The 13,187-nt window shown below is 46.9% G+C and overlaps 1 protein-coding gene across 6 annotated transcripts in view; it reads right to left on the bottom strand.

The window, feature by feature from the left end:
- The window catches only part of CRACDL (CRACD like), a 135,056-nt gene that overhangs the window by 86,644 nt on the left and 35,225 nt on the right, over nt 1-13,187 (bottom strand). The window lies entirely within an intron of this gene.

The following is a 13,187-nucleotide window of genomic DNA, read 5'->3' as shown; positions in this document are numbered from 1 at the left end:
TCCCTGGGATGTGGAAATAGTGCCGCCCACGGGAGATGATCTGTGGCTGGGGAGCAGCCCGTGCGGGGAGGGAAGGGTGGTGACCCCACGGGTGCAGGATGGAGACAGGGTGTCTGTGTCACAGGGTGCACAGGGTGCACCTGGAGACACAGGCCAGCAGAGGGCGTGAGGGGACCCGCGGGGCAGGAGCTGGTGCTCGGCAGCAGACACCTGCCTGCCGCCGCTGCCAGGGACTGAGCAGCACTGAAGGGGGCGAGCGTGCAGCGGCAGCAAATTCCCTGCACCAGCCAGAGGACAGAGGCCGCAGAGCTCACAGAGCTAGGCGTGGGGCTCAGCGCAGACGGACAGGGCACCACAACGGCTAGCCGGAGCCAGGGACCCATCACAAGCTCATGTGCTGGCCTTAAGCGAAGAAATGTGCAGGGTTGGAAGCAGGGGGAAGGGATGTAAGGTGGGAGGTGACCTGAATGCCACCCTCTCCCACAATGACTGACAGCCAGCTTGCCTGGCCACACCACCAGGACAGCCCTGCCTCTTCAGTGCAGCTGAGGAAAGAACAAAGCAGGGATGATACTCTGATCCCCACCTGCAGGCACTTGAAAAATGGGAGGGTGAACCTGAGCTTTCTAGAGACTGGTTGCCCAGTCCTCAAACCCCAGAAACAAGAGACCATAGAGTTGGCTTCACCTCACAAGGAGGATAGTGAGACGGCTCCTGGCACAGAAAAGCACAAGAGGGTGGGAAGGGTGTCTGTGTCCATTAGGCATCTGTCCTACAGGAGCATCAGAAGGAAGCTGAAGCCCTAGAACAGGGGCTGCACTTTACGGAGATGATTCCATCAAGACAGTCACTGAAATCCGTCGCTGGACAGTGAATTCAGTGACTGAATTCTCCAGCAACTGGATGAAAGGGCTCAGTTAGCATAGCGTCTTACCTCCAGACTAGGATATCATCACCCTACACACCAGGGATGTAAAGGCCTTCAATTCCATGCTAAGGAGCTGCTAAACCCCGATGATGGTGGGAAGAACTGCCTTTTTTTATTGTGGTAAAACATGTATCAGGTGCATTTTTTTGTTTCTTAGCAAAAATAAAAGCCAAAAGCCACAGTGATGCTATGGGAAGAATATTTACAGTTCAGAATCAAATAATGACTACAAAAATATGGCTGACAGTGTGATAAGAGTTACAAAAAGTTATCTCAGTAAAGCTGCATTAGGAAGAACTGGAAATGCAGATGAAGATAGGGCCTTTAGAAGCTCAGAATTTGGGACGCCTGGGTGGCTCAGTCGGTTAAGCCTCTGCCTTCGTTTGGCTCAGGTCATGATCGCGTGGTAAGACACAGAGGGGCAGAGGGAGAAGCAGACTGCCCGCTGAGCAGGGAGCCTGATGCAAGTTTCTCTCCCTCCCAGGACCTGGAAATCATGAGCTGAGCTGAAGGCAGACACTTAACTGAGCCACCCAGGAGCCCCTCAAAATACTTCTAATAATAAAAGTGTAAGCAGGTGATATTAATAAAAATGGTGGACTAAGGGCCTCCAAAAAAAATCTTTCATCTATAAAAGCAACGAGAAAACCGGGGGGGGCGGGGGGGGGAGTTAGAATCAACTTTGTCACAACTCTGGCTATTAACCAAAGGCTTGCAGCACTCCAGGAAGCATTAATCAAGAGACACAGCTAAATCTTAGTATGAAGTGAGCATTTTAACCTTCCTTATTCCAACCCTCTGCCCTCGAGCTCCATGGTAGCCTTGAAAGCCAACAGCGTCACAATTACTCTGTAAATCAGTAGTCTGGCAGTCACTAGATGGGGGAGAACCAAGTTGAACTTCAAGGCTCTGTTCCCAGAGAACTGTCATTCTACCCTTCTGGTGGCTCCCTGGAAAACCCTAATCTATCCTGAGTCAGAGCTCCCTCAGTGTGAAAAGCCTTTTCTCTTCCACTGAGGTATTTGTTGAAAACAATTAAAGGCAAATATTTACATTAAATTAAGATGCATTAAATGGTTCAAATAAAAGAGACTGACAGGATACATTTTTTTAATGCTCCAAATATATGCTGTCTATAAGAGACACAATTTAAGTTCAAAGACACAAATAAGTTGAAAGTGACAGGATGGAAAAAAGATATGCCATGCAAACAACTAAAACAGCTGGGGTACCTCTACTAATACCAGACAAAACCGACTCCCAGACAAAAATTACTAGAGACAATGTAGGAAATTGTGTAATAATAGAGTCAATCAATCAAGATTTAACAATTATATACATATATGCACCTAATAACACAGCTTCAAAATACACAGAGCAAAACTGACAAGAGTTGAAGGAAGAAATAGGCAATTAGGCAGTAATAGTTGGGAGTCTTCTATGTTCCATCTCAATAATTATGGAACAACTAGACGATCAAAAAAGAAACAGAAGACTTCAATACACGATAAACTGACCAGGTCTAACAGACCAGAACACGCACTCAGTAACAATAGCATACACATTCTTCTCAAGGGCACGTTGAACATTCTACAAAGTAGAATATTTTTTAGGCCATAAAACAAGACTCAATATATTTTAAAAGATTAAAATTATACAAAGTATGTTCTCCAACCAAAACAGAATTAAATTAGAAATTAATAACTGAGGGAAATTTGGGAAACTCACAATGTCTGGAATAAATTAAGTAACAAACTTCTAAGCAACAATAGGTCAAAGAAAAAAATCATGAGACATAGAAAATACTCTGAGATTAGTAAAAACAAAAAGAGGCTATAGCTAAAACAGTGTTTACAGAAAATTCATAGCTGTAAATGCCTATATTTAAAAGGAAGAAAGATCTCAATAAATAGCCTAATAAACCACCTCAAATTTTATTATTTTTATTTTTATTTTTTTACTTTTTTTCCACCTCAAATTTTGAAAAGAGCAAACTAAACTGAAAGCAGGAGGAAAAAAATAATAAAGATTAGAGAAGAAATTAATGAAATTGAGACTCGAAAAACAATACAGAAAATCAACAAGAGAAAAAATTGGTTCTTTGAAAAGATCAACAAAATGAAAAAACTTTTAGCTAGACTGACCAAGAAAAAAGGAAAAAAAAAACCCCTCAACTTACTAAAATAAAAAATGAAAAAGGGGCCATCACTACTGACCTTACAGAAATAAAAATGATTATAAGGAAATACTATGAACAACTCATATGCCAACAAACTAGTTAATTAGATGAAATGAACACATTCTGAGAAAGACACAAACTATCAAAACTGGCTCACCAGAAATTCAGAATTGACCTACTACAACTAAAGAGACAGGAATTTTGAAACTTTCCACAAAGAAAATCCCAGGCTCGGGCTTCACTGATGAATTCCACCAAATGTTTAAAGACGACTGATAACAGATACGTACTTTCTTCTGGGAGATGATGGGGAAAAAAAAAAAGTTTCACAGTGTAGAAAAGGTTTGGGAGAGATGAAATATAAATTTACTTTAAAGACTAAAGAAAAAATATATACAGGGGGTTGTGATTTATATACAACTATCCAAATAATGTTCAACCTTATAAATAAGAAAATAAAGATCCAGGAATTACATTATCACAACTGTACTAGATTGCCTTTGTTTCTCCCTTTCTAAATAATCAAGATCTAATTCACATATCCCACCGGAGTCCAAAATATTTTTTTAAAGATTTTATTTATTCATGAGAGAGAGGCAGAGACATAGGCAGAGGGAGAAGTAGGCTCCTTGCGGGGAGCCCAATGTGGGACTTGATCCCAGGACCCTGGGATCATGACCTGAGTCGAAATCAGACACTTAATCACTGAGTTGCCCAGGTGTCCCCACACTGAAAGCTTTTGAGGAAGTTGAAAGACCTGAGTCAGGTGAGGAGGAAATATACACAGTATCTATGAGAAAGGGAATCTATATTCCTGACTTATAAAGAGCTCTTCTAAAGCAATACAGAAAATGCAAACAATTCCATTGAAAAGTAGGCAAAGAATATGTAAGAGTAATTCACATGATAAGGAACAGCCAATAAGTGTATTAAAATGGCCAACTCTACTCATCACCACATGTAACAAAGAAGACTATTAGCAATTTAAAAAGATAGATACTATTTACCATTGGTAAAGTGTGAGAACTGGCACTCCCACGTGTTGCTGGTAAGAGTTAAAAAATAATACACCTTTTCTGGACAGCCATTTGGCAGTTTTTACCAAATATTAAATGTAGCAATAGCAACTCCACTTCTGGAAATTTATTCTATAGGATTATCCAGAAGCACACACACATAGATAAATGAGCAAATATGTTACCCGCAGCCAGATTTGTATTAAAATTTAGACATATCATAAATATTCCTTGGTATGGGAATAGTTAACTGAATTATTCAGAATACTAAGGAGTGGTTAAAAGAAATGAAGTAGATGTATTCACTGACATGGAAATATTTATAAAATATGTTATGAAGTTTATATAAGGATCTGCAGGAAACTATGCAAACATAGTATTTCATTTTTGCAAAAAATGTGAACCCCAATATGCATGTGTGTATGTATAAATATAACCAGTTATAGACCAAGCTGGACTCATCAGAGTAAAAGCAGAAACGTACGGCATCCTTCCTCACACTCTTACTAAACTCACTCAGTGGACCTGTTCCTGCCACCTCCACACATCTCAGCCAGAGCTTTTCTAAGCTTTCTGAAATAGATGAATAGACCATCTATTTTTGGCATCAAGCACTTCCAGTTCCAGTCGACTGGAAGGTAGAGTCCTTTCCACAATAAAGTGTTTTTACTCCCTGGCTAATGGAGGCCCAGAGGCTCATGGGGGAAAGCATGTGAGCACCTCCCTGCCTGGCCCACCACCTGGCTTAGATGTGGACAGAGTCCCCAGGGACAGGCCCAGTCCACGGCCAGGGCCCTCAGGTAGTCTGAAATCCTTTTCTCCACCCCTGACCTGGGCCTACCCACTTTCTGCTGACTCCCAAACTCTCTGGGAATCCCTGTGGCCGAGTCTCCCACAGGGAGCCCTTACCCTTCCCTGGCAGGTCTGCCATTAGTCCGGAGACTTCCCAAGTGCTTTCTAGGGACCAACCCCTAGGCACCAAGTGCCAAGAAGCCATCTTCCCCTTCCAGTGGGAAGGTTCACGGAAGGAGATGGGCTCACTGATAATATCTCCAAGGAAATTCTCTCCACCTGAGATTCTAGGTCTTCGGCAGCCTGGAGACAGCTGGGGCCCCTGTGCCCCCTAGCTTCACCACGCTGCAAAAATAAGGGCTGTGCAGTACCACACGACTGTTCTCAGCCAAGAATGCAGAAGGAGATGCTGCTTCACATTCTGTTGTGTCAAAGTACAGAAAAGATCTGAGAAGATACACAGTGGCTTATCTCTGGAAAATGGATTACAGCTTTTTATTCTATGTGCTTCTGTAGTGTTTTTCTTTTTAATTACTCATGTATGTAATTAAAAGATAATTAAAGACAAGAAAATGTCTCCTAAGTCTGTTTTCTGAGCTTCTCAGCCTGAACAGCCTGTCTTGCTGATGACACCCATGCCATCAACAGGAGCCTGGCCAAGGCTTTGGATCCTCATGTCCACCCAGATTCACCTGAGCTCTCAGAGAGTCACCTGGGAACCAGCCCCTGAGATTCTCATGTAATTGGTGGGGAAGGGGTCTGGGCATCAGAATTTAGACATTCCCGAGGGGACTCTTATGTGCAGCCAGGGTTAAGAAGCAATGGGCTTGCTCCTTTCAACTGGGCCTAAACCACTCCCAGCCACCCCTGTACCCACCCTTACTCCCCTACCTGTGTCAGCACCACCTCCTCCTCACCCAGTAGAGCCAGAGAGACACTGCAGAGGTAGAAGCAGCACAATTTGGTGAGGAGATGAAGACTGTGGGGGGAGCCCACAGTCAGGCATGGGAGGGCTGACGTTATGCCCTAGTGTCACTCACTCTACACCAAATGGTGTGGCCAGTCCACTAGAAAGGAGACCCTTTCAACTGGACCTCATAACCTTCAAGAGTCAGGGTCTATTAAAGCATATCCATTGTTCTTCAGCTTTCTTCACTTATTCTGGACCATGAGCTGCCACTGCTTCATGTACATCATATAATCCTTGTATTTGTTTCTTCCTGTTTTTGTTTTGCTTTTCTCTTTATCTGGAGGGTCTTTTTGATCTTTATCCCCACAAAATGGGGTATGAAGGTGAATTTTTGAGCTCCTCCAGGCACAAAAATGTCTGTCCCAGTCCTGGCACCTGATTAACAGTTTGGTAGAGAATGGTATGCTAGGCTGGAGACCAGGCGGGCTGGCTCAGCTTAGCACTGGACCCAACTTCAGAGAAGGCTAAACCAGCCCTATGCCCAAAGCACACCCCATTCCCTGCCCAGGGGTCCAGCAGTGGGGATTGAGCAGAGTGTTCACTCAGCCACTAGTTCCCTGCAATCACCTGGGTTGAGGGCCTGAGCACACGAGCCAAAGACCCAACCCCAGAGCTTCTAGAAATCCTTGACAAACAGAGCTGGATACAGGTACTTCCACCAACAGCTCTAGGGCAGACCATGAGACAGAATCTGCTTCTGGAGCCCATCATGGGTTCCAATCAGCAATGCATGTGCTCAAACTTTGAAGACACTGTGTTTCCCTGTGGAAAGCCATCTTTTCAGAGGAGCAAGAAGAGGGAAAAAGGGAGAGAAAGCCCCTCCCTCACCCACATCTGGCTGAAGTCCACTCTGCAGGAGAGGGACAGCTCACCAGAGGCCAATTTGGGAAGTGTCTCCACGTTGGTTAGAGCAGAGAAGCAACACCACAAGCGCACCACGTGAACGCTGTGTGAAGGAGAGCCGGATGGTGGGTACAGCGGCCACTGAACAGATCGCCCCCTGTGATGTGAGAGAAAAACCCCTACAGCCACCCACGGGGGGCTCAGTGCTGGAGAGTGTGAGCGGCGGGGGTCAGTCTATGGTGAGAGGCAGAGGGAACAAGCAGAGAGATGTGGGGAAAGCAGCTCTGGGAAGGCCCCCAGCAGCCTCAACTCCAGGTGCCACATCAGCCCCCCTGTTCTCCTGCAGTGGCACCCAGAGTCCGTGCCATGGGGATTAACAGTTACTCTCCCTGCCCTGACCACAAGCAATTCACAAGCAGGCACGGGCTCCTCGAGGTCATCAGCTCGATCCCTGCTGCTGCTGCTGGTTCTGGGATTTTACAGACAACCCTGTCTGTTATTGTAAACTTCTTCCCCAGCACCTTCTAGCTCTAGGCACTGTGCTAGGTGCCGGGACACAAGAGTGACAACACAAAAAGGACCCAAAGATCTGGGGGCAATCATGCTACAGTGTGGCAGATGCCAGGATAGAAGAACCCGCAAGTCTGAGGCCAGGAAGGAGGGGTGCTCAGCACAGAAGAGAGCGGAATCTAGACTGAGGATGGATAAATGAGTAGACAGTTTGTCAGACAAATAGGATGTGTTGTGGTTGGGGAGGGGATTCTAAGTACAGGGAACAGCATTCTGCTTAGAGGCCAGAGTGAGGCACTGTGAGAAGTGTGAACACTTGACTGGGGGAGGGTAAAGACACTGAGCTAGAGAAATAGGCAGGGGGGTGCTAGATGGTTCTAGAATACTAAGACGTGTTAAGGTATTTGGACTCTATTTTGACAAGATTTGTGGTAGGATAATGATATCTGAGTGTCAAAAATATCCATTTGGCTGAATCAGGAGCAGGTGGGGTCAAAGGTGACAGAATGGGATGGAGAGGAATTGGCCAATTTGAGGGCTATTTGGAAGACATTATCCAAGACATGGTGTGTAAAGTAGGACTGGGGAAGAGTAACAAGGATCAACTCTGGGTTTCGAAATCAACAAGTGAGTGGATGGTGGGGTCACTCCCTGAGACGGGGGCTCAGCAGAGAGAAATGAAGACGCATGCAGATCTGCACACAGGCATGTTTTCAGGGGAAAAAAAATTAACAGCCGAGAAAGAATAATTGTGGTATTGTTCAATTTCATATGAACTCATTCCTGTAAACATCTATGTGAACGCTTACAAAAGGAAATCCTGGGAGTAGTCAAAAAATTCACTCAAACCCACACCCTACATACAACACGAAGGGCAAGTCTGGAGCAGAGGTGCACATGCCACAATCTTTTACACGAAAGAGAAAACCAGATTGCAATGCTGGGTGCGTCCTGACAACGGGTCTGCTGAATGACCCTCGCGACTTGGAACTGAGCCTCAGGTTGGAGACCTTTCTAATGAACCTCTCAGCACAGAGGTAGTTACTTCTGGAAGAGGAGTGGGGGCCTGAACCCATTGTCGGTGGCCATATAATTCAGGTACTGCTCACCCTTCTGGTATTCTTTTATTTTTAAATGATCAGATAGTGAATGTGACTTGTTTGTGGTGCACAGTTCCATGAGTACTGACACGTGTATGGATTCATGTAGCCACCACCACAGCCGGGACACAAAACAGTTCCATCACCCCCAAAATACTCCCCCATGCTGCTCCTTTACACTCACACACTCTCCCTCCCCCAATCCCTGGCAACCACTGATCTGTTCTCCATCGCTGCAGTCCTGTCTTTTCGAGAATGTCACAAAAATGGAATCGTACAGTATGTAACATTTTGAGACTGGCTTCTTTCACTAAGCATGATGCTCTTGAGATTCATCCAAGCCCATGCAGGAATCAATAGTTGTTCCTTTTACCCTTCTGGAATTAAATGCAAAAGCACTGAAAGCATTGCAAATGTATATTTGCTTTTTGCTCCTTTTATCACCTACATTTTCTCCTTCATGGATGCCTAAGAAATTGTCTCTGTGCCACAGATGCCCCAATAGCAGCACACCAAATGCCTAATAGGGTGAAGTCAGGGACTTCTGCTGATACAGATTAGTAAAACACTAAAGCCCCAAAGGTTTTATTTGGTATAGCTTTTTTGATCATTTTTAACTCCTAAAGTTAGGGATGCTCCATGTAACCCAATGAAAAGAAGAAAAATTAACCTTTACTTTAATTCTCTACAAACCTAACTTGGGAGGGACACCTGGGTGGCCCAGTGGTTGAGTGTCTGCCTTCCGCACAGGTCATGAATGGGGTCCTGGGATCGAGTCCCACACTGGGCTTCCTGCGTGGAGCCTGCTTCTCCCTCTGCCTGTGTCTCTGCCTCTCTCTATCTCTCATGAATAAAAAAAATAAAATCTTAAAAAAAAAAACCCACAAACCTAAGTTGGGAGATATAATTAAGCCTCAGTTACTGGTTTTCCTCACCACTCTTACAAAATAAAAGAGAAAGAGCACAGGGCATGCATGTGTTCAGTGACTGGTATTAGTCTGAGCTACAAGGCAACTCCGGATGGCATACTCATTTGACAATTTATTCTGCAAACATTACTGAGTGCTGGCATATCCACAGCACAATGCTGGGAACAGAGAGGTACATCCCTCTGCCCTCAAGGGACAGGGTTCCGGATGGCCCCCAAACCGTAGAGCCCACCGTGAGATTTCCTGCAGCCAGCCTACGTCACTCACTGCAGCTTGCTTAGACTCCATTTAAATCACGACGCTTCTCAAGCTTTCACTATCAGTGAGGTGGGTCACACGGCCCCAAAGCTTGCTGAGCAACTAGGGAAGCTAATATGTGATTTACAGTTTGTCATATATAATCCCCAAATGCTGAATTCACACTAACTAATCAAGAGTTGATTGTGTTAGGGTTTAACTACTATAAAGAGCAGGATACAAAGATTATGGGATCAGCTGAAGGAAAATTCTCTACTGTCACTTGTCTGGAATATGGCGTTTTACTGAGAGCTGGTGGAGTTTTACTATGTGTTTTTGTTTTGTTTTGTTTTTTGGTTTTTTTTGCACAAAAGAGAAAAAAAGAACCAGTTAACAATCAATGCTCAATTCAAGGGCCCCATGAAAATCAACCTGATAGGCAGTATGAGGGTCTTGAAGAGATCTGAGAACAGAGTCCCTACTTCCCTAAGGCTACAGGGGAAAGATTTGCCCACAAGAAAAGCATCAAAGCATGGTATTACGTGATGAGTGCCAATGCGAGGCTCAGATGACAAATGTCAGGAAGCTGACGAAAGGGAGGGCTGGAATGGCCAACCAGCTCTTCCAGGATCTCGGGCGGGCAGGGCACAGCTGGAGCGCTCGTACCTAGCCACCATGAGCGTGCTCTGGGCCCAGGGCACATGCACCTGGCAGCAGCTGAGAGCCTGACTTCCTGGGGCTGGGCGTGGTCTGCTTAGACACGGCATCTGCCCACGGCTACCACACTGTCCAGAGCTCAGCAGGGTCCTCCAGACCCCAAACACCCTCCTGCTGCCTCCTCCCCACCAGCAGCACAGTGTGGAGCTTCCATGGATGTGCAGAAGGGAGGCCCTGTATCCTGTCACCACGAACTGTAAGGGCCAAATGCTACAGAAATGTCACCACTGTGCTCAAACAGCAGGGGGTCAGGCTGTTTTCCTAAACAGGATGGCAGAAATCTATTTCACACACTTTTTTTTTTCTTAAATAGAAGAATGTACTAATCTCTGCCAGAAAGGGTACTTTTTTCCAAAAGGAGGAAGACAGAGGCTAAAACCCAGAGATGAGTTACAATCCAGGCCTGAGTGGTGACCAGACAAAGCCAGCGCCAGCTCATGGCTACCAGGCCCCCTGCACAGCCAAGACACCAGGAATGCACCCTCTGTCTCACTAAGGGACCCAAGCACAGAAGGGGTAATGCGTGCTCCAGGCAGAGTGCTGGCAGAGAGCATTAAATGCACTTGCCACCCCACGTGAGCCAGTCCATCCAGCCCAGGTTCCAATCCTAGCAAAACTCCACGTAGCTGCTCTTCTCCACACAGCCTGTCTGCCCACCGACAAGGAATGACTTTGGGCCCAGCATGGCACCAGCCGCCCAGCAATGCAAAGGGGTAAGACACAGTGTCTTAGCCTCAAGATGTTAATCCTTTCCTTCAAAGTGAAAAGTATTTAGTACGTGGCCAGGTATGATAAAAATGACAAATCCAGACTCCACGTAGAACCTTGTAGTTTTGTAGAGAAGACAGACATAAAAAGTGAAACAAATCTCTGGGAGAAAGAAAAAGATGTCCTGAAGGCAGAGCATGAGTGCCAAATGGATGGGCCAGTGGCTGAGGTCGCTCTAGGTTTGGAACACCTGGAAGGACGCTGGACTGCAGCCATGCTCAGGACAGGTGAAGAAACAGGGGCATGGTGGGGGGCGGGGGCAGGACAGGCACAGGGGAAGTGCCTGACAACAAAGGGCAGGAGGTGCTCAGCAGACAGACTAGCCCAGTCAGATGGGAGAAAACAGTGGGGCTCGGGAGGACAGGAAAGATAAAAGGGTGGAAAGCTGGTGCAGGCCTGATGAGGGAGCACCTGAGGCTGGGACCCCTGCTGTGTGTTGGGAAACCTTGGCCCAACAGGAAAGCCAGGACTGGACAGGAGGCTTGGCGTGTGGCACGCCCTGGTCTCCCCTGCGGCCAGAGCCAGGCCATAGAACCCATGTGGCAACAACTCTTCCAGTGACTGCCTCTCCCTGGCTTTCAAGAGGGGCTGCAGGAAGCCAGGGCAGGAAAATAGCAGAGGTGGGACTCAGGGCCTGGCTGTCAACTGTGCCTCTGTGGGGTGGGGAAAGGGGTACAGAGGAGGGCAGGCCTCCTGGAGAACCACACACATTCCTCCTATCCTGACTGGTACCCTGAATATGAGGCAAGGGCCTGAGCCCAGGCAAGGGGAGATCTGCACCTCCTCCCAAAGCCTTGCTGGCCAGAGCTCATCAGGCACAGGAAACGATCAGACATGGTTTTGGTTCCCCTCTGACGGTGGCTGCCAGGACAGAGCCTTGACTCAGGAGCCTGGCTTCCAGCTCCACCTTCTATGTCCAGAGCAGTGGTTGGGTGAAGGAATTAAGCTCTGCAGGAAGAAGATCCATGCTACTTTCCTCACTTAGGGAAGGAAGTGGTTCAACAAGGAAAGGGGTTCGGGTGCGGGGAGGGGGACCCTGAGGCCAGGGCTTTAAAAACAAAGGGCTTTGCAGTTCAAACTTGGCTGGGTTTCAAACTTGGCTCTGCCGCTTAAAGCAAAGTGGCCTCTCTTTGCTCTCTTAACTGTGAAATGGGACCATGCCTCCTTGCTGAGAATTCAGTGAAGCGGTGTTGGCATAGGGCCTGTTCATAGAAAGGGCTCAATAAATGGTGACCATTTTGACCATGAGGCGGCCTGGGAGCCTCTGCAGCAGTGAGAAAGTCGCCAGCACTGCACAAATGGCTTTCTGACTTTGGTTCCCACGTGGCAGAGAAAGCAGCCTCCCCACCACGAGTCTGCCCACTCCTGGTGCTCAGAGATCCCCTGATGCTATATACTGTACACAGGTCATCTACAGAAGCATAGTCCTAGGGCTCGCTTTCTCCAGAGCTCAAAGCTCAGGAGGGTGGAGTGGACATCCCAGGTGGCCTGCGGGTGCTGACACAGCCCAGGCGCCTCAGTCAGGGGGCTACAGGCTGATGTCACATCCACTGAGCATCTTATCTAAGATGATGCAACCACACATAAAGCCATCACATCAGACCAGAGAGCCCACACTGCACGAGGACTCCTTACATCTTTTCTTAAAGTCCTGAATCATAAAAGTGACATAGTCTAGAGATTCTGAGTTAGACTTAGGGACTAGATCTTTACGAGATTCCAAAATGGACAAAACTGGAGAACCCCGTCTGGGTGTGTATCATCAGCAAGTGTAATCCAGCGTCAGCAAGTACGAACGACAGTTGGCTGAGAACATGCTGTGCCCGGCAGCACAAGGCAGAATGAGATACAGCCTCTCCTCCTCGCACAGAACCCAAGGACTTGTCGAAGTAGTAAGACATGAACACTAGAGAAGCCGAGGAACAAATCCCAGCGAAACGTTTCATGACTGGACAGCAACAGAGAACCTTACGAAGGTCTGCAAGTGGAATGATGGAGTTAGCTATTTGGAGGCTCACCAATCCTAACATGTGACTTGGAAACACATGCAAATGAAATTTAGATGTCAGCCTCCCCCTCCCCCCGAATCACTGGAAGCAGTCAGGACAGATGTGGTCACAGATACGGCAGTGGGCTCGCCTCTCTCAGTGTCGCCAGTCCTATGGGTGAAGGGGTCTCTGGAAGCCTTCACACACACT

The sequence above is a fragment of the Canis aureus genome, chromosome 11 (assembly GCF_053574225.1).
Source record: "Canis aureus isolate CA01 chromosome 11, VMU_Caureus_v.1.0, whole genome shotgun sequence".
NCBI lineage: Eukaryota > Metazoa > Chordata > Mammalia > Carnivora > Canidae > Canis > Canis aureus.
This window is presented reverse-complemented; position numbering and strand designations above follow the sequence as displayed.